This window comes from Phyllobates terribilis, unplaced genomic scaffold, assembly GCF_046119375.1.
Source record: "Phyllobates terribilis strain yellow unplaced genomic scaffold, ASM4611937v1 Scaffold_1__5_contigs__length_1240528914, whole genome shotgun sequence".
Taxonomy (NCBI): domain Eukaryota; kingdom Metazoa; phylum Chordata; class Amphibia; order Anura; family Dendrobatidae; genus Phyllobates; species Phyllobates terribilis.
This window is the reverse complement of record NW_027362761.1, coordinates 727,703,628-727,731,471: the sequence shown is the minus strand read 5'-3', so window position 1 is coordinate 727,731,471 and position 27,844 is coordinate 727,703,628.

The window sequence follows — 27,844 nt, the reverse complement described above, 5'->3', positions numbered from 1 at the left end:
AATCGATGCCATGGTGACCCGATGTCACCAGGAGGATATCAGGGTCACCAGCCACTAGCAAGGTAGCTATATCATGCACAGTGCATGATCTAACTATCTTGTGTCAGCAGGGCTGACAGCTACAAGGCATAGCAGTGATCGTGCACTGCTATGCCTTATAACAGCGATCAGACTGCAGAAAGTGAAAGTCCCATAGTGGGACTAAGTAAAAAAGTTTAAAAAAACTTGAAAAAATAAAACAAAATAATAAAATATATATATATTGTACCCATAAATAAATATTATTATGAAAAAGAATAAATAAATAAACAATAAAAGTACATATATTTGGAATTGCCGCATCTGGAACGACCTGACCTATAAAACTGTCCCACTAGTTAACCCCTTTAGTGAACATGGTAAAAAAAAAAAAAGAAGCAAAAAACGATGCTGTATCATCATACCGCTAAACAAAAAGTGGAATAAAAAGCGATAAAAAAGACGAATGTAAACAAAAATGGTACAGCTGAAAACATCATCTTGTCCCGCAAAAAACAAGCCGCCATACAGCTCCATCATCCGAAAAATAAAAAATGTATAGCTCTCAGAATAAATCGATGCAAAAAAATTCTCCTTTCTATAAACTAGTTTTTATTGTGTAAAAGCACCAAAACATTAGAAAAACGCTATAAATGTAGTATCGCTATAAACGTACTGACCCAAAGAATAAAGCTGCCTAATCAATTTGACCATATGTTGAACAACATAAAAAAAATTAACAAAAAACAATTCCTGAATTGTTGGTTTTTGTTTATTCTGCCTCTCAAAAGTCGGAATAGAAAGCGATCAAAAAATGTAAAGATGTGAGCTTGTGAGTTTTTTAATAATCACCTAGGCAGGTAAACGATGCAACAATATTTTATTCCTTATATCCATGGTAATACAGCAATTCCATGTAAATGTCCAAAATACAAATTGTCTCATTCCACAATCCTCTATATGACAGATAAAACGATAGAAGCACAGGTATCCTGTAGTCACAGTCCTTTAAAGGGAATCTGTCACCCCCTGGGAGATATCAGACCTCTACTATGGCCATACAGGTTATAGAAAAGTAAATCTATGGCCCATAGTAGAGGTTTGATTACAGAGAAAAGTGTTTTTATCACCTCTGCTTTCCACAGGCTTGGCGTCCACCAGACGCCAAGAAATCCCCGTCTAACTGTTTATTATTCCCGAAATCCCCACCTATATGATTAGTTACCATATTCCCCCCTCCCCTGCACGTCACAGGGCCCTGTGACGTGCACTATGCTCCCTGACTTCCCGGGCATGCGCAAAGCGCCGCTCACATAGAGAGCTCTTTGCTTCCTCCCGGCCCGTCTCTTCGTGCACTGCGCTGCAGGGTTCTATTGAGCAGGTACCGGGAAGTGACAGTGACTGGCCGGGAGGAAGCATAGCGCACTCTATGTGAGCGGAACATTGCGCATTCCCGGGAAGTCAGGGAGCACAGTGCACGTCATAGGGCCTTGTTATGTGCAGGGGAGGAAGGGGGAATATGGTAACTAAGCACATAGGCGGGAATAAAAAACACTTTTCTCTGCAATCAAACCTCTACTATGGGCCATACAAGTATGTATAGATTTACTTTTCTATACCTATTATGCCCATAGTAGAGGTCTGATATCTCCCAGGGGGTGATATCCAGCACGTCTATCTAGCCCAGTCGGTACTGATCTTCATATGCCATTGATCCATCCAAGGTCCAGGTCTTCAGATTAGATCCTCTCCTTTCGACATCATTCCACTAACATTCCACTAAACATGTGGCTTCTTTTCACCTTCACTGGGATCAGCCCCCTGAATGGGCAGAACTGCTCTCACCCCCCCAAAACTAAATGTGTATTAGTGGAAATATTTTCTCAGGTCGAACCCATCACCTGGGTCTGCATGTGAGACTCCCTGTGGTGACACACAATGGGCCTAGTGGCTGTTTGAACAATGGTTAGAGGCTCCTGAGATACTAATGAGATTACTGGAATGCTGGACACTTTACAAGGAAAATTAGTGCACATACTAATTAGCAAGCCGAACAATAAAACACAACAAGAAATCAGGAATAAAACACAACAATAAGATCGCCGAAAATTGGTGCTATGTACTGGAAAAGTCTTTAGTAAATGGTAACCTCCTCACAGGTACCAATAAAAACGTCAACTTGTCTCACAAAAAACAAGACCTCACATGACCCTGTCGGCCAAAATATGCAAAAATTATATCTTTCAAAATATGGAGATGCAAACAAAAAACATTTTTTAGTGTGTGACAGCTGCCAATCATAAAAAACTGATATAATTCTGGTATCGCTGTAATCGCACCAACCCGAAGAACAAAGTCGTCTAATCATTTATACTGCAAGAAGAACAGCGTAAAAAATAAATAAAACCAATTCTTCACCTGCTGCTGATTTGTTCATTCTGCCTCCCAAAGTTCACAGTACTGTCACGCAAGGTATGGTAAAGACTATGTGCAACACGAAGGGATGAGGTGGGGGAGCCCAAACACTAGGGAAAGGGGGGAAGTGGAGACCCCTAGGCAGATCTAATATCACCCTGCCTACCCTACCATCCCTATATAGGTTCCACACCTATTGCCAAGCAGGACCCTAAGCCCTGGATGTCCCTAGAGCTTGGCCCTAGATATGGAGGGAGAGGGGTGAACACTTGTCAGGCCCCATTACAAACTAAAGACAAACAAAGGGGATAAAATTAGCTTGAGCAGACACCAGAGGAGTATTCCCTGGAGCAAACTGAGTATTTTAACTCCCAGGCAAGGGTGTGTCAATCAGCAGCAGGAGGGAGGTCGCCGCTTGGTCCGAAAGGAATAAAGAATAAGAAGGCTTCTGTAATGCCGAGCAGAACCCTAAGCCCTGGATGTCCCTAGAGCTTGGCTCTAGATAAGGGGGTGAGGGGTGAGCACTGGTCAGGCCCCACTACAAACGAAACAACAAGGTGGACAAACAAAGGGGATAAACTTGAGAAGACACCAGAGGAGTAACACGAACTGTCCTCCAAGGGCATGAGAGAAGAAGCTAGACGACTTTTAGTGCTCAAAGCTTGCACAAAGGTTCATAGAAGTATCACCGGTGATTCCCTGGAGCAAACTGGGTGTTTTAACTCCAAGGCAAGGGTGTGTCAATCAGCAGCAGGCGGGAGGTCGCCACTGAGTCCTAAAGGAATAAGGATTAAGAAGGCGTCTGTAATGCCAAGCGCAGTGACCTTCTACAGCCAGATCCAGAGCGACTGTCTATTACACCTGACAAGTACGGCTTGGCTCACATTTATTTATGCGCTCTGCGCTTAGCGCTTACACTGGGGTTTCCGTGTAAATCTCTGAAATACATGATTCAGATGGAACCACCGGTGGAAGATTCCCTATAATGAGGCAGATGGAGGCACCGTGGATGCCGGCTGGCCTGTGATCACAGGATAAATTGCAACATTTTACATAACACTTTGGATCACAATAAAAGCCTCAAAAATAGTTTTCGACCACATATGGGGTATCGGTGTCCTCAGGAGAAATTGTACGACAAATTTCGGGTACATTTTCTCCTGCTATCCTTGTGAAAATGAAAATATTGGGGGCTAAAACAACATTTTTGTGGGAAAAATATATATTTTTTCATTTTCACAGATCAACGTTGTAAAATTCTGTGAAGCACCTGTGGGTTCAAGGTGCTCACAACACATTTAGATAAATTCCTTGAGGGGTCTTGCTTCCAAAATGGGGTCACTTGTGGGGTTTTTCCACTGTTTAGGCACATCAGGGGATCTCAAAACGCGACATGACACCCGCAGACGAATCCATCAAAGTCTGCATTCCAAACCGCCACTCCTTTTTTGAGTCCTGCCAAGCGCCCAAATAGTAGTTTTCCCCCCATATAAGGGGTATCTGCGTAGAATTGGCACTAAAAAAAGCATTTTTGTTGGAAAAATGTGATATTTTTACGGCTCAATGATATAAACTTCGGTGAAGCACCTGGGGGTTCAAAGTGCTCACTGCACATCTAGATACATTCCCTGAGGGGTCTAGTTTCCAAAATGGTGTCATTGGTGGGGAGGTTCCACTGTTTAGGCACATAAGGGGCTCTCCAATTGCAGCATGGTGTCGGCTAATTATTTCAGCAAATTTTGCATTCAAAAAGTCAAATGGCGCTCCTTCTCTTCCAAGCCCTGCTGTGCACCCAACCAGTAGTTTTCCTCCACATATTGGGTATCTGTGTACTCAGGAGAAATTGCACAACAAATTGCATGGTGCAATTTATCCTGTTACCCTTCTGAAAATACAAAATTGGGGGCTGAAAAACATTTTTGTGTCCATTTTTTCCTGTTACCCTTGCGAAAATAAAAAGATTTGTGTCTAAAGTAAAATTTTTGTGAAAAAAAGTTAAATGTTCATTTTTTTTCTTTCACATTCCATTAATTCCTGTGAAGCACCTGAAGGGTTAATAAACTTCTTGAATGTGGTTTTGAGTACCTTGAGGGGTGCAGTTTTTAGAGTGGTGTCAGTTTGGGGTATTTTCTGCCACTTTCTAGATCACTCAAAGTCACTTCAAATGTGATGTGGTCCCTAAAAAATGGTTTTGTAAATTTTGTTGGAAAAATGAGAAATCGCTGATCAGCTTTAACCCTTATAGCTTTCTAACAGAAAAGATGTTAAAAAAAATTGTGCTGATATAAAGTAGACATGTGGGAAATGTTATTTGCTAATTGCTAAAATTTCTAAATTTTCATCAAATTTCTGTTTTTTTTCACAAATAAACACAAGTCATATCAAAGAAATGTTATCACTATCATGAAGTGCAATATGTCATGAAAAAACAAACTCAGAATCAGTGGGATCCGTTGAAGCGCTCCAGAGTAATTATTTCATAAAGTGACTGTAACATCCCTGGCGGTGTGCTTGCATAGTGCACCACCTCCCACTATGCAAGACCGCAATCTTACCTGTCAGTCCAGCCTGCAAACCGTGTTCCAGTTCATGCTGTATGCATGTCTCTTGACTGACTGTTTAGGGCGGCGGCCCGGTTACTTCCTGATTCTTATAGCTGCTGTGGGCGCACCCCTAATGCGTCTCCAGCCTATTGCTGTGAGTCACTGGATATTTAAACCCCCTCCACCCAGTAGGAGGTGCCTGAGCAACACTAACATTCAGTGTTCTCCTTGACTCTGAAGTTGCCAGGTCCAGTTCTGTGTCTTCTTGTCTGTTTCCGCCATCTCTGGGGGCTGCATACCCAGACTTGTTTCTGTGCCTTTTTGTCCGTTTCCGCCATCTCTGGGGGCTGCATACCCAGACCTGTTTCTGTGCCTTTTTGTCCGTTTCCGCCATCTCTGGGGGCTGTATACCCAGGCCTGTTCTTGTATATCCTTGCCGTAGCAGTTCCTGTCTGAACTGTATCCTAGCCTGTTATCTGTTTGTCTCTATGTCCGTACCTTCCCTTTTCCTGCAGTATCTGAACCTGCACCTAACTCCAACTTTTTGTCTCTGTACTTCTGTTTGTGAGTTTTGTGTCCACTCGCTACTTCATAGTAAGTACCTTGTGTGTATCTGGTTCTGCTTGTCCATTTTCCCTTCCTCCATATCTTCCTGTATTTTCCAGTCTGTTCCATGTGAACAGAGCCCTGTCCTCTCTGCCTTGTCCACCGCTCCGACGGTTTCTCTCTGCTCTGTCTTGCCCACCGCTCCGGCGGTTTCTCTCTGCTCTGACTTGCCCACCGCTTCGGGGGTTTCTCTCTGCTCTGACTTGCCCACCGCTCCGGAGGTTTCCCTCTGCTCTGCTTTACCCACCGCTCCGGCGGCTTCTCTCTGCTCTGCCTTGCTCACCGCACCAGCGGTTTCTCTCTGCTCTAAATTGCCCACCGCTCCGGCGGCTTCACTCTGCTCTGCCTTGTCCTCCGCTCCGGCGGTTTCGCTTTGCTCTGCTTGTCTACCGCATCTGCGGCTCTGTACCTGTCTCCCAGTCTGTACTGGACCCTATCCAGCCTGCGCTCCAACCTGCTAGTACCTCCCGGTCTGCACTCCAGCCGTGCTTGCCAGTATCTCCCTGTCTGCATACCAGCCGTGCTTGCCAGTGCCCACCTGTCTGCATACCAGCCGTACTTCTCAGTACCCACCTGTCTGCATACCAGCCGTGCTTGCCAGTGCCCACCTGTCTGCATACCAGCCGTGCTTGCCAGTGCCCACCTGTCTGCATACCAGCCGTGCTTGCCAGTGCCCACCTGTCTGCATACCAGCCGTACTTGCCAGTACCCACCTGTCTGCATACCAGCCGTACTTGCCAATACCCACCTGCCTGTCTGCCAGTCTAACCTGCCTGTTCCTGCATTCCCCAGTGTGGGTCAACAACTGTGACCGGGGTCTGACCTGTAGTCGCACCTGGTCCCTCTGCTCGGTTCCTCCTTGGTCCACGGAGTCGACTAAGCCGCCATGCGACCTTGGTCAGATCGGGTTGATACTTAGTTACGCCCCTCCAGGCACTCCTCGGTTCATGGTACAGTGGGATCACTAAATCACGCTCACGCCAGTCAGTCCTGGCGCGAGCGTAACAGTGACAATGGTCAGAATTGTAAAAATTGGCCTGGTCATTAAAGTGCAAACAGCCTTCGGGGGTAAAGGGGTAAATTATTCTTGTACTCATGTAACAATCTGTTAAAGAGAGCCTGTCACAGGATCCAAACTGGCAAGGTTTTGTTCTTACTTTATTTCCACTACTCCACTGAGTATTCAGTTTGTTTTTTGTTTTTTTTTAAATCCACTTTATAGTCCTAGAGATATGAGCTGTTCTTTTTTGAGCTATGTTTCATGGTCCTATGGTGAGTATACAGTTTTTTTTATTTTTAACTTTTTAATTCTTTTTTTTTACTATAGATGCTGCATTTTTAAAGCATCTAAGTTGGTCACACATTATAAATCCATGCCGGTTGCATGGATTTATATTGTGTGACCAACTTGTCAAGCACTTTTCCAAGTGATGCTCAAAATCACTTGGAAAAGTGCTTGAAAAAACGCATGCGAAAACGCATGTAAAAACGCTGAAAAAACGCTTCTCTCTGGCAGAAAAAACGCATGTAAATCTGCATGCGTTTTTTTCTTCCAGAGAGAGGCAAAAACTCACTGCATCAAATCTGCTACATGGGCACACAGCCTAAGGCTATGTGCCCACGTTGCGGACCTGAAGCATATTTTTTACGCTTCTCCCTGGCGGGAAAATCGCATGCGGATATTACATGCGGTTTTCCTGCCAGGTAGAAGCGTTTGTGAGGCGTCTTTGCATGCATTTCCGCATGCGGGTTATCAAGCACTTCTCCAAGCATCACTTGGAAAAGTGCTTGACAACTTGTTCAGAATGGTAAAAAATAAAAAAATAAACTTTATACTCACCTTCTGATGCATTCTCTGCCCCGTCCGGAGGCTTGAGCGGCTCACGCTGTTGTGTGCAGGACCTGCGGTGACGTCATTGAGTCATGTGGTGGGTCACATGACTCAATGACGTGGCAGGTCCTTCAGACAACAGCGCGACGGAGGGAAAACATCAGAAGATAAGTATAAACTTTATTTTATTCTTTTTTTTACAGGTTCTTTGGTACCCAGGTCTGGATGAGAGTCTCCTCTCATCCAGACTTGGGTACCATCCGCACATTGATTCCGCTGCGCTTCCGCAAAATTAATGAACATGCTGCGGATTTTTGACCGCAGCATATACGCTGCGGAGAAATCCGCAGCATGGGCATTGACATTGCGGAATGCCATTGGGGACCATGGGGTGCGGATATACATGCGTTTTTCAAGCGTTTACGCTGCGGAAATTCCGCAGCATATACGCTTGAAAAACGCTACGTGGGCACACAGCCTAAGACTCAGCCATTACACAGTACACAGCAGGGGCACATTTATAAGATTATCTCAGCACAGGGATATTCTATTTAAACACATCCAATTGTGGAATTTATTATTAATTATTCCAAGATGTTGTTAAAATGTTGATTGAAATTAACTTTGTCAATGGGAAAACCCCTTTAATATTTTTTTGTACCAATGGTTTATATGCGTTATCTCAGATGACTGGTGACTCGGTGGGCAGTGATTTGGGTCATAAGAGCTCAGTGTTTCCGTAACCTTAACATATGCCAATCAACATTGACTTTCCATACACTCAACATATGTTGTTCGACACTGCTTAAATAGGATTTCTGGAAAGTGTGACTCCACCTCCAGACAAAGGCAATGGATACAGTTGAAACCAGGAGTTTACATACACTATATAAAAAGTATGCATGTTTTTCTCAATATCTGACATGAAATCCGAATAAACCTTTCCCGTTTTAGGTCTATTAGGATTACCATCATTTTTAATATTTGCCAAATACCAGAATAATGAGAGAGAGAATGTTTTAAGGCATTTTTATTACTTACTGCAAAGTCAAAAGTTTACATACACTAAGATTACTATGCCTTTAAACAATTCTGGACTGCCTATATGATGATGTCATGTGTTTGGAAGCTTTTTGACAACATCTGAGTTAATTAGAGACACACCTATGGATGTATTTTAATGCACACCTGAAACACACTGCTTCTTTGTGTAGCATCATGGGAAAGTTTAAAGAAATCAGCCAAAATATCAGGAAGAGAATTGTGGACTTGAACAAGCCTGGCTCATCCTTGGGTACAATTTCAAGATACCTGAAGATGCCTTGTTCATCTGTACAAACAATTATTCAAGTACAAGCAAGATAGGAATGTCCAGTCATCATACAGCTCAGGAAGGAGATGGGTTCTGTGTCTCAGAGATCAACGTGCTTTGGTCCGACATGTGAATATCAACCCAAGGACAGAAGCAAAAGACCTTGTGAAGATGATGGCGGAAGCTGGTAAGATTGGCATAATGACCATAGTTACGTTTGGAGGAAAAAGGGAGAAGCTTGAATGCCTAAGAATACCATCCCAACTGTGAAACACGGGGGTGGCAGCATCATGTTGTGGGGTTGTTTTGCTGCAGGAGGGACTGGTGCACTTCACAAAATAGATGGCATCATGAGAAAAGAATATTACATGGCAATACTGAAGCAACATCTCAAGACATCAGCCAGGAAGTTAAAGCTTGGGCGGAAATGGGTCTTCCAAATGGACAATGACCAGAAGCATACTGCCAAAATGGTAACAAAGTGGCTTAAGTATAACAAAGTCAATGTTCTGGAGTGGCCATCACAAAGCCCTTATCTCAATCCTATTGAAAATGTATGGGCAAAGCTGAAAAGGCCCTTAGTGACAGTGTCTCCCCAGCGCCTGCGCAATAGAACCCTGCGGCGCAGTGCACGGAGAGACGGGGCTGGGAGGAAGCAAAGCGCACTCTATGTGAGCAGCTCTTTGCGCATGTGTGGCGCCCCTGAGGGTTCGGTCGCCACAGAGGTACTGAATCTCACCCAGAGGTGTGGTATCTCACTCTCAGGTAAGGAAGGAGTATGGCTCGGGACCCTAACACCTGCATCCAACACATACCCGCAGTGGGGGCAGGGCGAGATTGCTCCTAAGGGAGAGCACAGTCCGGGGTCCCTAGCTGTTGGGAGGAGCTATGTAGTGGGTGTGGGTGCAGGAAGTAGCTTAGGGGAGCACATGGAGGAAGGTATAAATAGAAAAGCCATCTTGTTTAGAAGAGTTCAGTCAGAGAAGAGTCTACAGTGAGAGGAATTGGGAGCAGGAGCTCTGTAGGAGCTCTGATCAGGAGGAGGGCCTGAGGAGAGGCCCAGGACTGAAGGAGAGAGGAGCAGGAAGGGATCCAGGAACGAGGAAGGGACCCCAGGGGTACGAGCAGTACTGGAGGCCACCCGTACGCCCGAATCTACCAGGAGGTGGAGGGGTCAGGCCATACAAAGGGGACCGGTCCCTCAACTAGCAGAGCACTTTATGTCTCAACTAGAAACCGGAGGCTGCAGTATTTCAAGTCCTGTAGCCAACAGTCCATATTAGTCTCACCAAGAAGGTAGCTATAGAGGACCCAGGGGACGGAACAGACGTCGCCCGACAAGGCCCGCAGGTACCGGATTGGGACACTTGGTATGAGGTGCAAGGAAACGGTCCGAGAGAGAGAACACACAGAAGGGGGTCCTGCTATATACTCCAGAGATATCTGAGGGTGGACTGAACCCCTCCCTGAGTAAGCGCAGCACGACGAGGTAAGTTACACTGGTACCTGTAACTTGGACTGCAATAACCGTGAGTAAAGACCCTGAGGACTGCACTCCACTGTCTCTGTGATTATTATCTGTGCCATCACCCCTGCACTACAACATCCACACTGCCCTGGAGCTAAGCTCTACCTGTGGAGGGCCACACCAGCTTTGCTGCACTAACATCAGCTTCAGAAGACCTACTCCGCAGCAGCGGCTCCACATAGCCGCATACCGCAGGTGGCGTCACGAACTTTGTACATAAAAACTGTAAAATCCCCTTTTTACTGACCGCCCTGGGTCACGGACCGGGTCACCGCCACTGTGACATCTCCCCTAGCAACGACCAGCCTGGCACCGAGTACCCCACGGCCCAGGGGGCGCGTCACATGCCCGGGATGTCAGGGAGCACAGTGCACGTTACAGGGTCCTGTGACGTGCAGGGGAGGGGGGAATATGGTAACTAAGCATATAGGCGGGGATTTCGGGGAACAATAAACAGTTAGGCGGGGATTTCTTGGCGTCCGGTGGACGCCAAGCCTGTGGAAAACAGAGGTGATAAAAACACTTTTCTCTGCAATCAAACCTCTACTATGGGCCATACAGGTATGTATAGATTTACTTTTCTATACCCTGTATGCCCATAGTAGAGGTCTGATATCTCCCAGGGGGTGACACATTCCCTTTAAACATTCTCACTCTCTCATTATTCTGGCATTTGGCAAATATTAAAAATGATGGTAATCCTAATTGACCTAAAACGGGAAAGGTTTATTCTGATTTCATGTGAGATATTGAGAAAAACATGCATATGTGTCTTTTTATATAGTGTATGTAAACTTCTGGTTTCAACTGTATATAACACAGGTTACTTCATTGCTTCATGCTTTTGTTTACTTATATCATGTCTATTCAGTACTCTTACTGGCCAAACCTATAAGCTTTTATATACATAATGTACTCTATTGATTTACACATGCATTGGCTTATATATACCCAGATAGCTCATTAGCCTGTATTACTTTATATGTACCTCTTACCTTTTTCTGTGCAGTATTGTGGTGTCACCTGTTGGTTGACTCACTTTTTAATTGTTTTCTATATGTAGAATAAAGACTAAAGAGGTTTTCCCATGAACAAAACATATTTTAATCAATAGATTTTGGAATAATAATAAGTTCCACAATTGGATGTATTAAATAAAATGTTCCTGTGCTGAGATAATCTTATAAATGTGCCCCTGCTGTGTACTGTGTAATGGCCGTGTACTGACCGTACAGGGACATGGTCTCATCATACCACATCTCCTGGGCAGGGGAGGACGCAAAAGAGAGTATGCAGACATTACGGCGTGGGATCTCTCTGTGAGGTATAACAGGCAATAAAATGTTTTTCCTTATAGAAACCAGCAGCTCGCGATTCCATGCTGTCCGGTCTGTATACTCTATTGTGCCCTCCCCTGCCCAGGAGATGTGGTATGATCAGACCATGTCCCTGCACGGTCAGATGCAGCCATTACACAGAAGGCACATTTATAAGATTATCTCAGCACAGGAACATTGTTTTTTTAAAACATCCAATTGAGGAACTGATTTTTGTTCCAAGATCTACTGATTAAAATGTACTTTGTTCGTGTGACAACCTCTTTAAGTATTTTTCTATGACATCTGGCTCTATTTCTTTGTTGGCCCATATTAATTTTGTGCTGAAACATTTATATTCTCCATGTTTATACTTTGGAACCATATTTAGTTATTTTTCGATTTTTATATTTTCATAAATATTCTCTTGTGCATGTCTCTTGACTTGTTGCTTTGTCTCAGAGTATCAGAACTGTCGGCTCTCTCCTGCCGCTTTCCATTTCCTGTCCTTCACCTGGACAAGGTGGTTTTGCATCAAATACCCTCTTTTCTTCTCGAGGTGGTTTCTTTCTTCTATTTTAAGGAAGAGATTGTTCTTCCTTCGCTATGTCCTTCTCCCTCTACTCCAGCAGAGAAATGTTACACTGTTTGAACTTAGAGCACAACTACCTGATGGTGACAGTCACTTCAAATATTCAGATTATCTGTTTGTCATTCCAGAAGGACCACGTCAAGGTATCTCTGCCTCTAAAGCGACCATTGCTCGCTGGATTCGGTCTGCCACTCTGGAAGCTTATGATGTCAAGAACAAGGTGCTCCTAATGAGGGTTAAGGCTCATTCCTTCTGGGCAATTAGGCTGGGATGTCTGCCATCTGATATTGACCTTGCACCTTTGCAAGGCTGCTACTTGGCCCTCTATCCACACCTTCTCAAAATTTTACAAGGTTGACGCTTTTACCTCACCAGATGGGAGTCTGGGCAGAAAGATGCTGCAAGTTGTAGTTGTTCATTGTCCACCTGAGGGATTTGCCTTACACAATCATATATATTCCCACCCTACGGACTGCTTTGGGACATCCCATGGTTACCAGTAGTCCCCAATGAAGCGCCTCTTGGGCGTGTGTATTCGTATGTTTTTTCTGCTTTTCCTACTGCTTTACTCACTAACTGAATAGCTTAAAGGGGTTTTCCCATCTCAAAGATCACATTTCAATATGTACTAGGTGTAATATTACTAATTACCTCCAAATAGATAATCTTTATAGCTTTTTTTTCTATTGCTTACCCCATATCCACGTCAGGTATGGCGGCGCTTGTACAATTAGTAAGGATTTTCTTCTTATCAATTGCCAGGTTCTCAGGAGCATGGATAAATTAGAGCTTGAGCAATAGCTCCCTGCCCGACCACCACTCCTGCACTACAACAGGACCCTGTGCAATAGCGCATGTGTTGGAGTTTATCTCTCTCAATGGCCGGGTTCTCGGTAGTAAAAAAACGAAAAATGATAAAAAATGGAAAATCATGAAGGGGTTAATGCCAGTAGGCAGGTGTAGCCTGCTGAGGTGGAGCTAACTTTTTTCTTTAGGTTGTAATTCTTAGTGTCCGCCTCCTGGTGGCAGCAGCGTACACAATGGTTTTGTGTGTCCATCAATGAAGGCTATGAAAGGAATTTTAACCCTTTTGTGCCAGAATCTGTTTTCGCCTTCGTGACCAGGCCAATTTTTTAAAATCTGACCAGTGTCACTTTATGATGTAATAACTCTGGAATGCTTCAATGTATCCCAGTGATTCTGAGACTGTTTTTTCATGACATATTATGCATCATGATAGTAGTAAAATTTGTTCGATATAACTTGCATTTATTTCTGAAAATAACGGACATTTAGTGAAAATTTAGAAAATTTCGCAATTTTCAAACTTTTAATTTTTATGCCCTTACACCAGAGTTATTTTACACAAGATAGTTAATAACATTTCACACATGTCTGTTTTATATCAGCACAATTATTGAAACATATTTTTTTTCTGCTAGCAAGTTAGAAGGGTTAGAAGTTGCCCAGCGATTTCCCATTTTTCCAACAAAATTGACAAAACCATTTTTTTAGGGACCACATCACATTTGAAGTGACTTTGGGGGCCTATATGACAGAAAATACCCAAAAGTGACACCATTCTAAAAACTGCACCCCTCAAGGTGCTCAAAACCACATTCAAGACGCTTATTAACCCTTCAGGTGCTTTACAGGAATTACTGGAATGTGGAACAAAAAAATGAAACTTTTTCCGACAAAAATGTTATTTTAGCTCCAAATTTTTCATTTTTAAAAAAGGAAACAGGAGAAAATGAACTTCAATATTTGTTGTGCAATTTCTCCTGAGTACACAGATACCCCATATGTGTCACGGGTGTGTCAGATGTGACAGACACTCTCCCTGCAGTTGGTTGCAGAAGATCTCTTCGTTTGGCATTACAGACGCCTTCTTAGATCTGTATCACTCTAGGACCCAGCGGCTACCTCCCACCTGCTAATTGACACCCAGGCCCGGGTGTTTAAATACTTTCTGTTTGCTACAGGGAGGCGTCGGTGATATTCACATGTTTCCCTTGTGAATGTCACCCAAGGTGTGGGAAAAGACTTAGTGCAACACAAAGGGAAGAGGGAAAAGGAGCCCAGACTCTAGGGAAAGGGGGAGTGGAGACCAGCTAGGCTGATCTACTATCACCCTGTCTCCACTAACGTCCCTATATTGGCTCTTCACCAATCTCTGCACGCGAACCTCGCCCTGTCTTTCCTTGGCGTTGGGCCATGGCTAGGAAAGGGAGGGGGATGAGCTCTAGTTGATCCCCACTGACCACTAAAGACAACAAAGGGCAACAAATAAGGGAAGATAGCTTAGCTTTTAGTCGACTTCAGAGAGATTAACATCCGTCCTCATAGCTCAAGAGAGGATGAAGTAATGCACTTGCTTCGAGCCTTCACAAAGGTAATGTGAGTATCGCTGGCACCTTCCTCCAGCAGACAGCAGGTATTTATACACCCAGGCCAGGGTGTTAATTAGCCAGAGGAAGGTAGCCGCTGGATCTTAGAGAGACAGCCTCTAAGAAGGTGTTTGTAATACCAAACGTAGAGATCTCCTGCAACCAACTGCAGGGCGACTGTCTGTCACTTCTGACACACCTGTGACAGAGAAGGCTGGGAGCAACTGCAGTCTGTTTACTTCCTCTCTGGTGCTAGGAGGACGTGTGGTGTAATCACTCTGAAGTCGGCTCAAGCTAAGTTACATTCCACCCGTGTTTGTCTCCCTTGTTGTCTTTAGTTGTTAGTGGGGACTGACTAGTGCTCATCCCCCCTTCCCTATCCAGTGCCAAGCTCTAGGGAAATACAGGGTTCAGGTTCTTGTGCGGCGATTGGTGAGGAAACAATATAGGGACGTTAGGGGAGACAGGATGATATCAGATCAGCCTAGGAGGTCTCTACTCCCCCTTTCCCTAGTGTCTGGGCTAACTTCCCCTCTTCCCTTCGTGTTGCACTTAATGTTTCCCACACTTTGCGTGACAATATATAGTGGAAAACTACTGTTTGAGCGCATGGCAGAGCTCGGAAGGGAAGGTACACAGTTTGAGTTTTGGAATGCGAAATTGGCTGAAATTGATATGGAACGCCATGTTGCATTTGGAGAGCCCCCGATGTGCTTAAACAGTGAAAAAAACCCTCAAGTGACCCCATTTTGGAAACTAGACCCCTTGAGACGTGTAGTTTACAAAATTAGGTCACTTGTTTGGGTTTCTGCTCTTTTGGCATGTCAGGGGCTCATCAAATGTGACATTGTGTCTGCAAACTATTCCAGCCAAAATAGCGCTCCTTCCCTTCCGAGCCCTGCTGTGTGCCCAAGTAGTCGTTTTCCACCACATATGGGGTATCGGCGTACTCAGGAAAAATTGCACAACAACTGTTGGCTTCCATTTTTTCCTGTTACCCTTGTGAAAATAAAAGAATTGAGGATAAAACAACATTTTTGTGGGAAAAATGTGATTCTTTATTTTCATGGCTCAACGTTATAAACTTCGGTGAAGCCCCTGAGGGTTTAAGGTGCTCACCACACATCTAGATAAATTCCTTGAGAAATTAATCTAGGGGAGTAGTGAGTACTTTTAACCCTCAGGCGACTCACAAACTTGTATAACATTTGGCTGAGTAAATTAAATATTACTATTTTTTCCACAAAATTTTGCTTTGACCCCAGGTTTGAAATTTTCAAAAGGGATAATAGGAGAAAACGAACAGTACAATTTCTCCTGAGTACATCAATACCCCATAAGTGGTTGAAAACTACTTTTGAGGCACAGTGCAAAGAGATTGCAGATTTTGCAGTTATGGTTTACAGGTGCCATGCCACATTGGCAGAGCCCCTAAGGTCCAGAACAGCAGAAACCCCCATAAGTGACCCCATTTTACAAACTACACCTCTCAATGAATTCATTCTGGGGGTGCAGTGAGCATGCAGACACCACATGTGTGTAACAGAATTTTATACCATTGGGCGGTGAAGAAAAAATAATTACATTTTTACCACAAAAAAAACTGTTTTAGCTCCAGATTTTACATTTTCACACTGGGAAATGGGTAAAAATGGTGCCAAAATGTGTCACACAATTTTGGCTGAACGTGGCAATACCCCATATGTGGTTGTACAGTACTACTTAGCCACATGGTGAGACTCTGGAGGGACAGAGCGCTATTAGATTCTCGGAGAACAAATTATTGTAGAATAGTTTGCGGACTCCATATACAAAGCCCTTAAGTGCCAGAAGAGCAGATTTCCTCCTCAAGTGACCCCATTTTGGAAATTACAGGTATAGTGACTATTTTGACTCCATGGGTGTTTTACAGAAACAAGCAGCAGTGGATTGTTGTTGTAGTGACAAGTACATTGTAGTGACCAGTACCCAGCTCATGCTTCAGGAGACATGCACCTGTAAATTAGGCAGGCTCTCATAGCTACAGAAAGGCCAAACATGGACGCTAAATGTGGTTTAGACACACTGGGGCTCAGAAGGGAAGGGCTTTTGGATTTGGGAGCGTAGAATTCATTGGATTTCTTTTGAGGGACGAGGAGCCATTTTGCTTTTCCAGAGCCATTGTACTACCAGTAACGTGGAAGCCCCGTATATTTCTATTGACAGATGATGGACCTGATTTTGATGATGATTGGACTTCCTTTTTTTAAGTTGAAGGTTTTATTGGGAACATTTTACATAACATTTTGGAACATGATTATCCTGCATGCTACACTGAGCACTTATATCTGGGTTTCCATCTAAATCTCTGAGTGATGTGATTCAGATGAAACCCCCGAGGGATCCATTCACTATAATGAGGCAGCAGAGTTACTCTGGACTCAGTCTGGCCTCTGTTCAGCGGTGTTCTTTTCAGAAGTGCACAAAACTTTGGCTGACTGCGCTTTCATGCACACCTAAAAAGACAGACATCGCTGGATCACAGGCCAGACGGCGTCCACAGTGCCTCCATCTGCCTCATTATAGGGAATCTTCCACCGGGCATTCCATCTGAATCACGTATTTCAGAGATTTACACGGAATCCCCAGTGTAAGCACTCAGCGCAGAGCACAGGATAAATGTGAGCTGAGCCTTACTGCGATCTTTAGGAGGCAGAATGAACACATCAACAGCAAGTCAAGAATTGGTTTAATTTATTTTTTTCACCGATCCTCATGCAGTATAAGTGATTTGACGACTTTATTCTTTGGGTTGGTGCGATTACAGCGATACCAGATTTATGTAGTTTTTTATGTTTGGCTGCGGTCACACACTTAAAGATGCCAACTAGTTTTTGCATCGCCATATTTTGATATCTATAATTGTTCTATATTTCTGCCGACAGAGTCAGGTGATGGCTTGTTTTTTTGCGGGACGAGTTGGCATTTTCGGTCACATGACATTTTTTGATCGCTTTCTATACAGATTTTTGGGAGGCAGAATGAACAAAAACCAGCAATTCAGGATTTGTTTTTGAGATTTTTTAAATTTGTTCCGCGTGTGGTAAAATTGATAAGACAGCTTTATTCTTCGGGTCAGTACGTTTACAGCGATACCACATTTATATAATTTTTTTATGTTTTGGCGCTTTTACACAATAAAGACTATTTTATAGGAAAAATAATTATTTTTGCATCACTTTAGTCCGAGAGATCTAACTTTTTTATTTTTTCACTGGTGGAGTTGTATGGTGGCTTGATTTTGAGGGACAAGATGACATTTTCAGTGGTACCATTCTTATTTTTTTAATTTGACTTTTTCATTGCATTTTATTCCACTTCTTGTTCAGCGATATGATGAAAAAGCATAGGTTTTTTTGCGCCTTTTTTTTTTTTTTTTTAACGGTGTGCACAGAAGGGGTTAACTAGTCTGACAGTTTTATAAATCAGGTTGTTCCAGATGCGGCGATACCAAATATGTGTACTTTTTTTGTTTTTACATAAATATACGTATTTATTGGTTTAATATATTTTTGTTTATTTTGTGATTTTTTTTAATAGTTTTAAAACATTTTTAAACTTTTTTTTTACTTGTTTACTTAGTCCCTGTATGGGACTTAAATTTTTATTTTTCTGATCACTGGTCTCATGCATTGCAATACACATGTATTGCATTGCATGAGACCTGTCAGTTTTACACTGTCGGATCTCCTGTTAGTTTCATCATTATATTTGATAAGGAAAGACTCTCAATTGTAGACATTTTTTTAAATAAATATCAGGGTTGGCCCGCGACATGTCCAAGTTTTTATTTTGGCCCTCTGTGTAATTGAGTTTGACATCCCTGGGTTAAGGCAAGACCAAAAATCCTCTTTTCTTTGGTTAGCTAGTGAAAGTATCACTTCTAGAATACTTTTGTCTATTTTGGCATCAAATTATATAAATAGAGATTTTTGACTAACATGGTGCCACAATAGAATAATTTTTTATTGTAGATTTAAAAAAATTCATGTAACACAAAAACCTGATTAAAACAATAGGCCATATTTAGTGATAAGCGAGCATACTCACAAGTACTTGGTACTTGCCCCAGCATCTCAGTACTCGAGATGCTCGGAGCTCGCCGAGTACTTCCGAGATGCTCGGGTCCCCTTCCTGCATGTTTAGCGCTCTTTAGAGTGCCAATCAACATGCAGGGATTGTCTGCCACACAGTGTAATGCCGAAGGCATGTTGGTTGTGGCATTACAGTGATTGGCTGGCCGCACAGCATCATCAGGTCTATATCAGACGTGGCGCCGCCGTGTTCGTCAGTCTACTCCCCAATTAGGCAGTGTAGGGAGAGGTGCTGCTGAGCTAGGGAGAGATTTGGTTGCTTATTAGTTAGTATAGGTATTCCACAAGATTCTCTACACATATCCATCTCAACTAACAGTCATTCTGAGTACTAATCCAGCTGCAGAGACATCAGTGCTAGGCAGGCAGGCAGGGTATATAGCAGACTGCAGTGCATATAGCAAGAGGGTCCATTCCAGTTCTGTCTGCTGGTGCTTTTACAGATATTTGTAGAAATAGCCCCAGGTATCAGGGCCAGGAATATATATATTTTTTATTTTAATTCTGATTATTTGCTTAAAAAGCAATCCAGAGAACACTGTTTTTCTGCGTCATTTGCTTGTTGGCACTGCAGAATACAGCCAGGTCCTTTCCATATTACAGCGCTAACAATCCAGCTATTTAAAACTGTGGTTTGTCCTTGACACGGATCACATATAATTGCACTGAAAATTCTGCCATTTCTGGCCTCCATAAAAATTTTGTTTCAGTGTGTCAGTGAACTTATTGACACGAGGTCGCTGTTAAAAAATAGCTACCTACAGGCCAGCTATTTAAAACTGTGGTTTGTCAGTCACACGGATTACATATAAGTTTGCTGAAAATTCTGCCATTTCTGGCCTCCATTAAAATTTTGTTTCAGTGTGTCAGTGAAGTTATTGACACCAGTTTGCTGTTAAAATAGTTACCTACAGGCCAGCTATTTAAAACTGAGTACTAGCAGCAGACACATCTCTTCAATGACTGTTAAGAGGAGACTGTTAGAACCCTCCTGTTTGTTTTTTCCATCTTGTGTTTTGCGGTCACGTGACCATCTGCCTTTTTATTCCAGCTCCGCCCTTTTGGCTGTGCTGGACTTCAGTGTTTGACTGTTTCTCTAGCCAGGTGCTTCGGTGCCTTTCTCTGTCAGTTCGCTTGGTCCTTCTGGGACCTCTAGTACCATTTTGTCAGTTTGTCTTTTTGTGTTCTGCAACAACTTCTCTGTTTAGGAGGTGTCCCATTTTTGTCCCAGTCCTTAGTTATTTTAGGGACCCCTCCCCTCATGCTATAGGTCTTCGTTCACACTAGCCGAGGACTAAGGCGGGTCTGTTCACTAGGAACAGTCAGTCCGCTACATCATAGGGATTCAGCTTAGTCTTACTGTAGGGACAGCTTTCCCCTATCTTTCCTTAGTACTTGTTGCAGATCATAACAGTAAGTCCAGCCCAAAAAACTAAAAGGAAAGAAATTTGGGGATCAGTATGGTTTCCATCCAGGATTTGGCTCAACGCATGCAGGGATTGTCTCTGGAGGTGGCCAAGCTACAGCAACACGTGAGTAGCTGTTCTGGAGTGCATTTTGTGGAACCCAAGGTAGGACAGCCTGATGTTTTTTATGGTAAACAGCAAGATTTTTTTTCCTTTAAAAATGCTTGTTTGTTATATTTTCGTTTGAGACTAAGGTCCTCTGGGAATGAATTACAGCGCATTGGTTTTATGTCACTTTTGCGCAATGAACCACAGAGGTGGGCCTTTTCTCTGCAACCTAATGATCCGTGTTTAAGGTCTGTAGAAGATTTTTTTTCTGCTATGGGGCTATTATATGACGATCCTGATAGAATCTCATCTGCTGAGGCAGAACTCAGGCGTATGAATCAGGGGTCAGATGATGTTGAAAATTATTGCACACACTTCAGGAGATGGGCTTCAGAAGTCAAATGGAATGATCCTGCGCTGAAATGTTTATTTTTTGCTGGTCTGAGTGAAAGGGTTAAGGATATGCTAATTGCATTCCCCGCACCTGAGACTCTGCAGGATGCCATGCAGTTAGCTGTTCATGTGGACAGGAGACTGAGGTCCAGGGTGAATGAGGTAAAGACTCCTGTAATGTCAGGTCCTAGTCCCCAGAAAATCTGCTCAGACGGCGGAGAACCGATGGAGGTTGGGGCGATATCACTCCGCTCTCAGGAAAGAGACCAGAGGTTCGCCGAGGGATTGTGTCTTTATTGTGGTAAAGCTGACCATTTGATTAAGTATTGTGAGCTTCGTTTAAGTAAAGAAAAAAAAAAGGTCAGTTATGCCCATATAGCTTGTTTACGCTCTGCAGGAGAATTTCTTTCTGGGAGTACTACTTTGCAGGAAAATTTGATTGAATTTCAGGTATTTGTGGATTGTGGTTCAACACTTAATGTGATTGATAAAGGGTTTTTGGAAAACCTTAAATTGAAATCCAAACCTTTGTCATCACCTATTTCTGTGATTGCAATTGATAACACTCTCTTGAAATGTATTACTCACAAGGTTGCTGCATTTCCCCTCACTGTCAATAGAGTTTACCAAGAAATTTTGGACTTGGTTGTATTAGATAATTTACCCTCTCCGGTCGCTTTAGGTATGCCTTGGTTAAAACTGCACAATCCTTTGCTGGACTGGTCTACTAATGTGATTAAGTCTTGGAGTCCGAAGTGCTATGATAAATGTTGTAATGGTGGCATTGCGGCTGTGGAAAAAAGGGAATTACCTGTACCTATTCAAGATATTTGGAGTTTTTTTTCAGAGGAGAAGTCGCAAGTTTTACCTCCTCATAGGGATTATGATTGCGCCATTGAGTTTGTTCCTGGAGCTACTCTTCCCAAGAGTTGCTTGTTTAATCTGACTATTCCTGAAAGAAAGGCCTTGGAGGAGTACATACAGACTAGCCTGGCTGCTGGTCACATTAGACCTTCTAAGTCGCCTGTGGCAGTTGGATTTTTCTTTGTTAAAAAAAAGGACGGGGGTTTACGTCCATGTCTGGATTTTCGTGAAATTAATAAGATTACCGTACGCAATTCCTACCCATTGCCATTAATTCCTGACTTGTTTAACCAGTTGGTGGGGTCCAAGTGGTTCTCTAAAATTGATCTCCGGGGGGCATACAATTTGTTACGAGTGAAGGAGGGTGATGACTGGAAAACTGCTTTTAACACTCCGGTAGGTCATTTTGAGAATCTGGTGATGCCTTTTGGTCTTACAAATGCACCTGCATTTTTTTAGAACCTTATTAATGACATCCTGAGACCTTTGATTGGTAAGAATGTGGTTGTGTATTTGGATGACATTTTGATTTATTCAGCAGATTTAGAGTCCCATTGGCAGAGTCTACGGGAAGTTTTGCAGTTATTGAGTGATAATTCACTCTTTTCTAAGCTGGAGAAATGTGAGTTCGCTGTGCAGAAAATTAGTTTTTTGGGCTACATTGTCTCCAGCGAGGGCTTTGAGATGGACCCGGTGAAGGTTCAGGCTGTGCAGGAATGGCCTAGGCCTATTGGTTTGAAATCTATACAGAGATTTTTGGGTTTTTCCAATTATTACAGGAAATTCATTAAGAATTTTTCTATAATTGTTAAGCCTCTGACCGATCTCACCAGGAAAGGCTCAAATACGGTCCAGTTGACTACTGAGGCCATTGAAGCGTTTGAGTATCTCAAAGAGAGGTTCAGTTCTGCCCCTATCCTTAAGCAGCCTGATGAGACCAAACCTTTTTTGGTCGAGGTCGATGCTTCATCGGTGGGGGTTGGAGCAGTTTTGTCTCAGGAGAACAAGGATGGAGTACATCTTTGTGCCTTCTTTTCGAAAAAAAATTCGGAAACCGAACTGAATTATGATGTTGGAAATCGGGAGTTGCTGGCTATTACACTCGCGTTTGAACATTGGCGTCATTTTTTGGAAGGCGCTAGATTTCCTATTCCGGTTTTCACAGATCATAAGAATTTGATCTATCTGGATGCTGCCAAGCGCTTGAATGCCCGTCAAGCTAGGTGGGCACTTTTTTTTTTCCCGGTTTCATTTTTATGTTACCTATATTCCTGGTACAAAAAATGTTAACGCCCATGCTTTATCTCGCAGCTTCTCTCCTACGGTCGGTGCCGAGGAGGAGGAGAGCATTTTACAGAAAGGAGTTGTGGTGGCGGCATTGGACTCCCTTTTGGAGAATGGGATTCTGAAAGCTCAAGATGATGCTCCATCTAACACTCCCCATGGGAGGTTGTTCGTGCCTAGAGCCTTTAGGAGCGATTTGTTTGTGGAGTGTCATAAGTCTCGGTTGGCAGGTCATCCAGGAATTTCGGAGACTAAGAGACTTATCAGTCGCAGTTTTTGGTGGCCTGGATGGCAGAAGGAAGTCATCAAGTGGGTGCATCAATGTACTGTGTGTGCTAGGTCAAAGGTTTCACATACTCCTGCTGCGGGGTTGCTTTGCCCTCTGGAGGCTCCTAGTGCACCTTGGACGCATCTCACAATGGATTTTATTACTGATCTTCCTGTGTCCGAGGGTTTTACTGTCATCTGGGTGGTTGTGGACCATTTTAGTAAGATGTGTCATTTGGTTCCATTCATTAAGTTGCCCTGCGCTAAGGCGTTTGTTAAGGAGATTGTCAAGCTCCATGGCGTTCCCACGGATATTGTTTCTGATAGAGGACCTCAGTTTGTGGCTCGGTTTTGGTGTGCTTTTTGTGACAGATTAGGAGTCCATTTGTCATTTTCGTCTGGTTATCATCCTGAGTCTAATGGACAGACTGAAAGAAAGAACCAGGATGTTGAACAGTTTTTGCGTTGTTTTGTGGCGGACAATCAAGAGGTGTGGTCTGAGTTTCTGCCTCTCGCAGAATTTGCTCTTACCAATCATATATCCTCCTCTGCTGGGTGTTCTCCTTTTTTTTGTTGTACTGGGAGACATCCGTTTTTTGGTTCGTTCTCCAAATTGGGGTCGGCGGTGCCGGAGGAGCAGAATTTTTCCGGTGATTTGGAGAGAGTTTGGACTAATGTACGTTGCAACCTTCAAGAGGCTAACAAGAAATCCAAGAAGTATTTTGACAGGAAACGTAAGGATGTTTTGTTTACTGTGGGTGACATGGTTTGGTTGTCCTCAAGGAACCTGCGGTTAAGGATTCCCTCTAAAAAACTGGGTCCTAAGTTTGTGGGTCCATTTAAAGTGCTTCAGGTTGTTACCCGTCTGCTGTTAGGTTGGATGTCCCTACTTCCTGGAAGATTAATCCTGTGTTTCATGTTTCCTTGTTGAAAAAGGCTGATGTATCAGATAGGGACGCCACTGTCACAGTTCCTCCTGGGGTGGAAGACGGCGAATATGAAATTTCTCGTATCTTGAATTCTAGATGGCATAGAGGGAGATTATAGTATCTTGTCTCCTGGAAGGGTTTCGGTCCCGAAGACAACTCCTGGGTAAGGACGGTTGATGTCTCTGCTCCTAGGCTTGTTAAAGCTTTCCACAAGAGGTTTCCGGATAGGCCTGGGCCTGGAGGATCCGGAGGATCCTCATAAAAGAGGGGGTACTGTTAGAACCCTGCTGTTTGTTTTTTTCATCTTGTGTTTTGCGGACACATGATCATCTGCCTTTTTATTCGAGCTCCGCCCTTTTGGCTGTACTGGACTTCAGTGTTTGACTGTTTCTCTAGCCAGGTGCTTCGGTGCCTTTCTCTGTCAGTTCGCTTGGTCCTTCTGGGACCTCTAGTACCTTTTTGTCAGTTTGTCTTTTTGTGTTCTGCAACAACTTCTCTGTTTATGAGGTGTCCCATTTTTGTCCCAGTCCTTAGTTCTTTTAGGGACCCCTCCCCTGATGCTATAGGTCTTCGTTCACACTAGCCGAGGACTAAGGCGGGTATGTTCGCTAGGAACAGTCAGTCCGCTACATCGTAGGGATTCAGCTTAGTCTTACTGTAGGGACAGCTTTCCCCTATCTTTCCTTAGTACTTGTTGCAGATCATAACAGAGACTTTGTGCAGCAGGCCTTCATGGTAAAATAGCTGCTAGGAAACCACTGCTAAGGACAGGCAACAAGCAGAAGAGACTTGTTTGGGGTTAAAGAACACAAGGAATGGACATTAGACCAGTGGAAATCTGTGCTTTGGTCTGATGAGCCCAAATTTGAGATCTTTGGTTCCAACCACCGTGTCTTTGTGCGACGTAGAAAAGGTGAACAGATGGACTCTACGTGCCTGGTTCCCACCGTGAAGCATGGAGGAGGAGGTGTGATTGTGTGGGGGTGCTTTGCTGGTGACACTGTTGGGGATTTATTCAAAATTGAAGGCATACTGAACCAGCATGGCTACCACAGCATCTTGCAGCGGCATGCTATTCCATCCGGTTTGTGTTTAGTTGGACCATCATTTATTTTTCAACAGGACAATGACCCCAAACACACCTCCAGGCTGTGTAAGGGCTATTTGACCAAGAAGGAGAGTGATGGGGTGCTACGCCAGATGACCTGGCCTCCACAGTCACCAGACCTGAACCCAATCGAGATGGTTTGGGGTGAGCTGGACTGTAGAGTGAAGGCAAAAGGGCCAACAAGTGCTAAGCATATCTGGGAACTCCTTCAAGATTATTGGAAGACCATTTTCAGTGACTACCTCTTGAAGCTCATCAAGAGAATGCCAAGAGTGTGCAAAGCAGTCATCAAAGCAAAAGGTGGCTACTTTGAAGAACCTAGAATATAAGACATATTTTCAGTTGTTTCACACTTTTTTTTTATTAAGTATATAATTCCACATGTGTTAATTCATAGTTTTGATGCCTTCAGTGTGAATGTACAATTTTCATAGTCATGAAAATACAGAAAAATCTTTAAATGAGAAGGTGTGTCCAAACTTTTGGTCTGTACTGTATAAGTTCGCTCCAAATTCAGCCATTTGTAGTGAGCGTGGAAGATATTGTCCTCCATTTAAAATGAGCAAGGTGCTTGGCAAGGGACGGGGAACTGGATGTGATGGGGATGGTGCATGCAGAGGTCGAGGCCGTGGGCAAGCTGAAATTGTGCCACAACAAACACCCACATCTTCTCACTCGTCCTTCCATTTCCAATTAATAGGGGACTGCAGAACACCACTATTGAACACAGAGCAGTGTGAAAAGGTTATTGGTTGGATAGCGGATAATGCTTCCAATCACTTAGCCACCACCACCTTGTCTTCCACATAGTCAAGTCTCAGTTGCCGTGAGTCTGGACTGCATATTCCTCACACTGATCCTCCTTCCTCCCACCATGCCGAGTGCCCAGAGACAATTGATCCCACACTTGGACACTCCGAAGAGCTGTTCACTTTTCCATTTATAGATTCAGGCCTCTCGCCTGGTCCACTTGATGCGCGGCAAGAGGAGATTGCATGTAGCGATGCCCAAATATTTGAGCAGCCACGAGTAGCCACGAAGGCGATGGTGGGAAAGTGTCACAAGAGGTGGACGATGTAGAGACATAATTGCCAGAAAGTCAGGAGAAGGACCAGGGTGCGGAAGTGGAAGACGAGGTGGTGGATGATATAGTAACTGACCCAACCTGGTAGGAGGACATGGAGAGCGAGGACAGCAGCACACAGGGGGAAGGAGGCAGAGCACCCCAACAGGCAGGAAGAAGCACTGTGGTGGCCGCAGACAGAAGGCGGGCAACTGTTCCCCGTAACACCAACACAACGGTAGTTGCCAGTACAACTGTTAGGTCTTCCCGAGTCTGGTTGTTTTTAAAGACTCTGCCAATAACCCCAAAAAAGCCATTTGCACCACCTGCTAGGGCAGCATCAGCAGAGGTAGCAAAACTACCAGCCTGACTACCACCAGCATGATAAGGCACATGGCAGCAAAGCACCCGTCTAAGTGGGCCGAACCCCAGGATCCAGCAACAGTGTCTGCGGGTGATACGACTGTCTGTACCGCTGTTGTGTGTGCACGTCAATCCCCTGTCCATGGCGCATGCCAAGATGCCTCCCGCCCTGCACCTGTCGTTGAACACTCTTAACTAGCAGCATCAGAAAGCACGTCCACATCCTTGTCCCAGCGGAGCGTTCCGTTGTCCTTACCCCAGTCCTTGGAACGCAAGCGCAAATACACAGGCCACACTATTAAATTCCCACATTTCGTGACTGCTTGCACTCGAAATGTTGCCTTTTAGGCTTGTGGAGACAGAAGCTTTCCGCAACCTGATGGCGGCGGCCGTCCCTCAGTACTCGGTCCCCGGCTGCCACTATTTCTCCCGGTGTGCCGTCTCCACATTACACAAGCACGTGTCCCACAACATTAGTAGTGTCCTCAAGTTACTGGGAAAGTCCACCTAACCACGGACACATGGACAAGTGCTTGTGGGCAGGGATGGTGCATCTTGCTGACGGCACATTGGGTTAACATAGTGAAAGCCGGGACCCAGTCGGACCTTGGGACGGAACACATCCTCCCGATGCCGAGGATTGCGGGCCCTAGGTCAATCAGGGTTGCCCCCACAGTCTACAACTCCTGCACCTCATCCTCCTCAGCCTCCATCTCCGAAATGACCACATCAGTCACAAGCTGGAAGCACTGCAGCACTGCCTCAGCCAAGCGGCAACAGGCGGTGCTGAAGCTAATATGCTTAGGTTACAAACCGCACAATGCTTAAGAGTTGTAGACAGCTCTGAAAGAGCAGGCAGATCTGTGGCTGACTCCGCTGAACCTACAGCCAGGCATGGTCGTGTGTGACAATGGCCGGAAACTGGTGGCAGCTCTGCGGTGAGGCGAGCTCACACATGTACCATGCCTGGCACATTTGCTTAACCTCGTAGTTCAGCGGTTTCTCAAAAGCTACCCGGAGCTGCCAGATCTGCTTGTCAAAGTACGCCACCTGTGTGCCCATTTTAGAAAGTCGGCTACAGCTTTCGCCACCCTTGCCGTGCTTCAGCAGCGTTTGCGGCTTCTGGGTCACCGACTGGTGTGTGATGTCCCCACGCGTTGGAACTCTACACTGCAGATGTTGGGAAGGATTTGTGAGCAGAAGAGGGCAGTTGTTGACTACCAGCATCAACAAGGCCGTCGGTATTCAGTTCAGACTTCACACATAAGACCTCAGGAGTGGTCATGGATGTCAGACATCTGTACCATCCTCCAAAACTTTGAGGACTCCACCAAGATGGTGAGCGGCGGTGACGCCATAATTAGTGTCACCATCC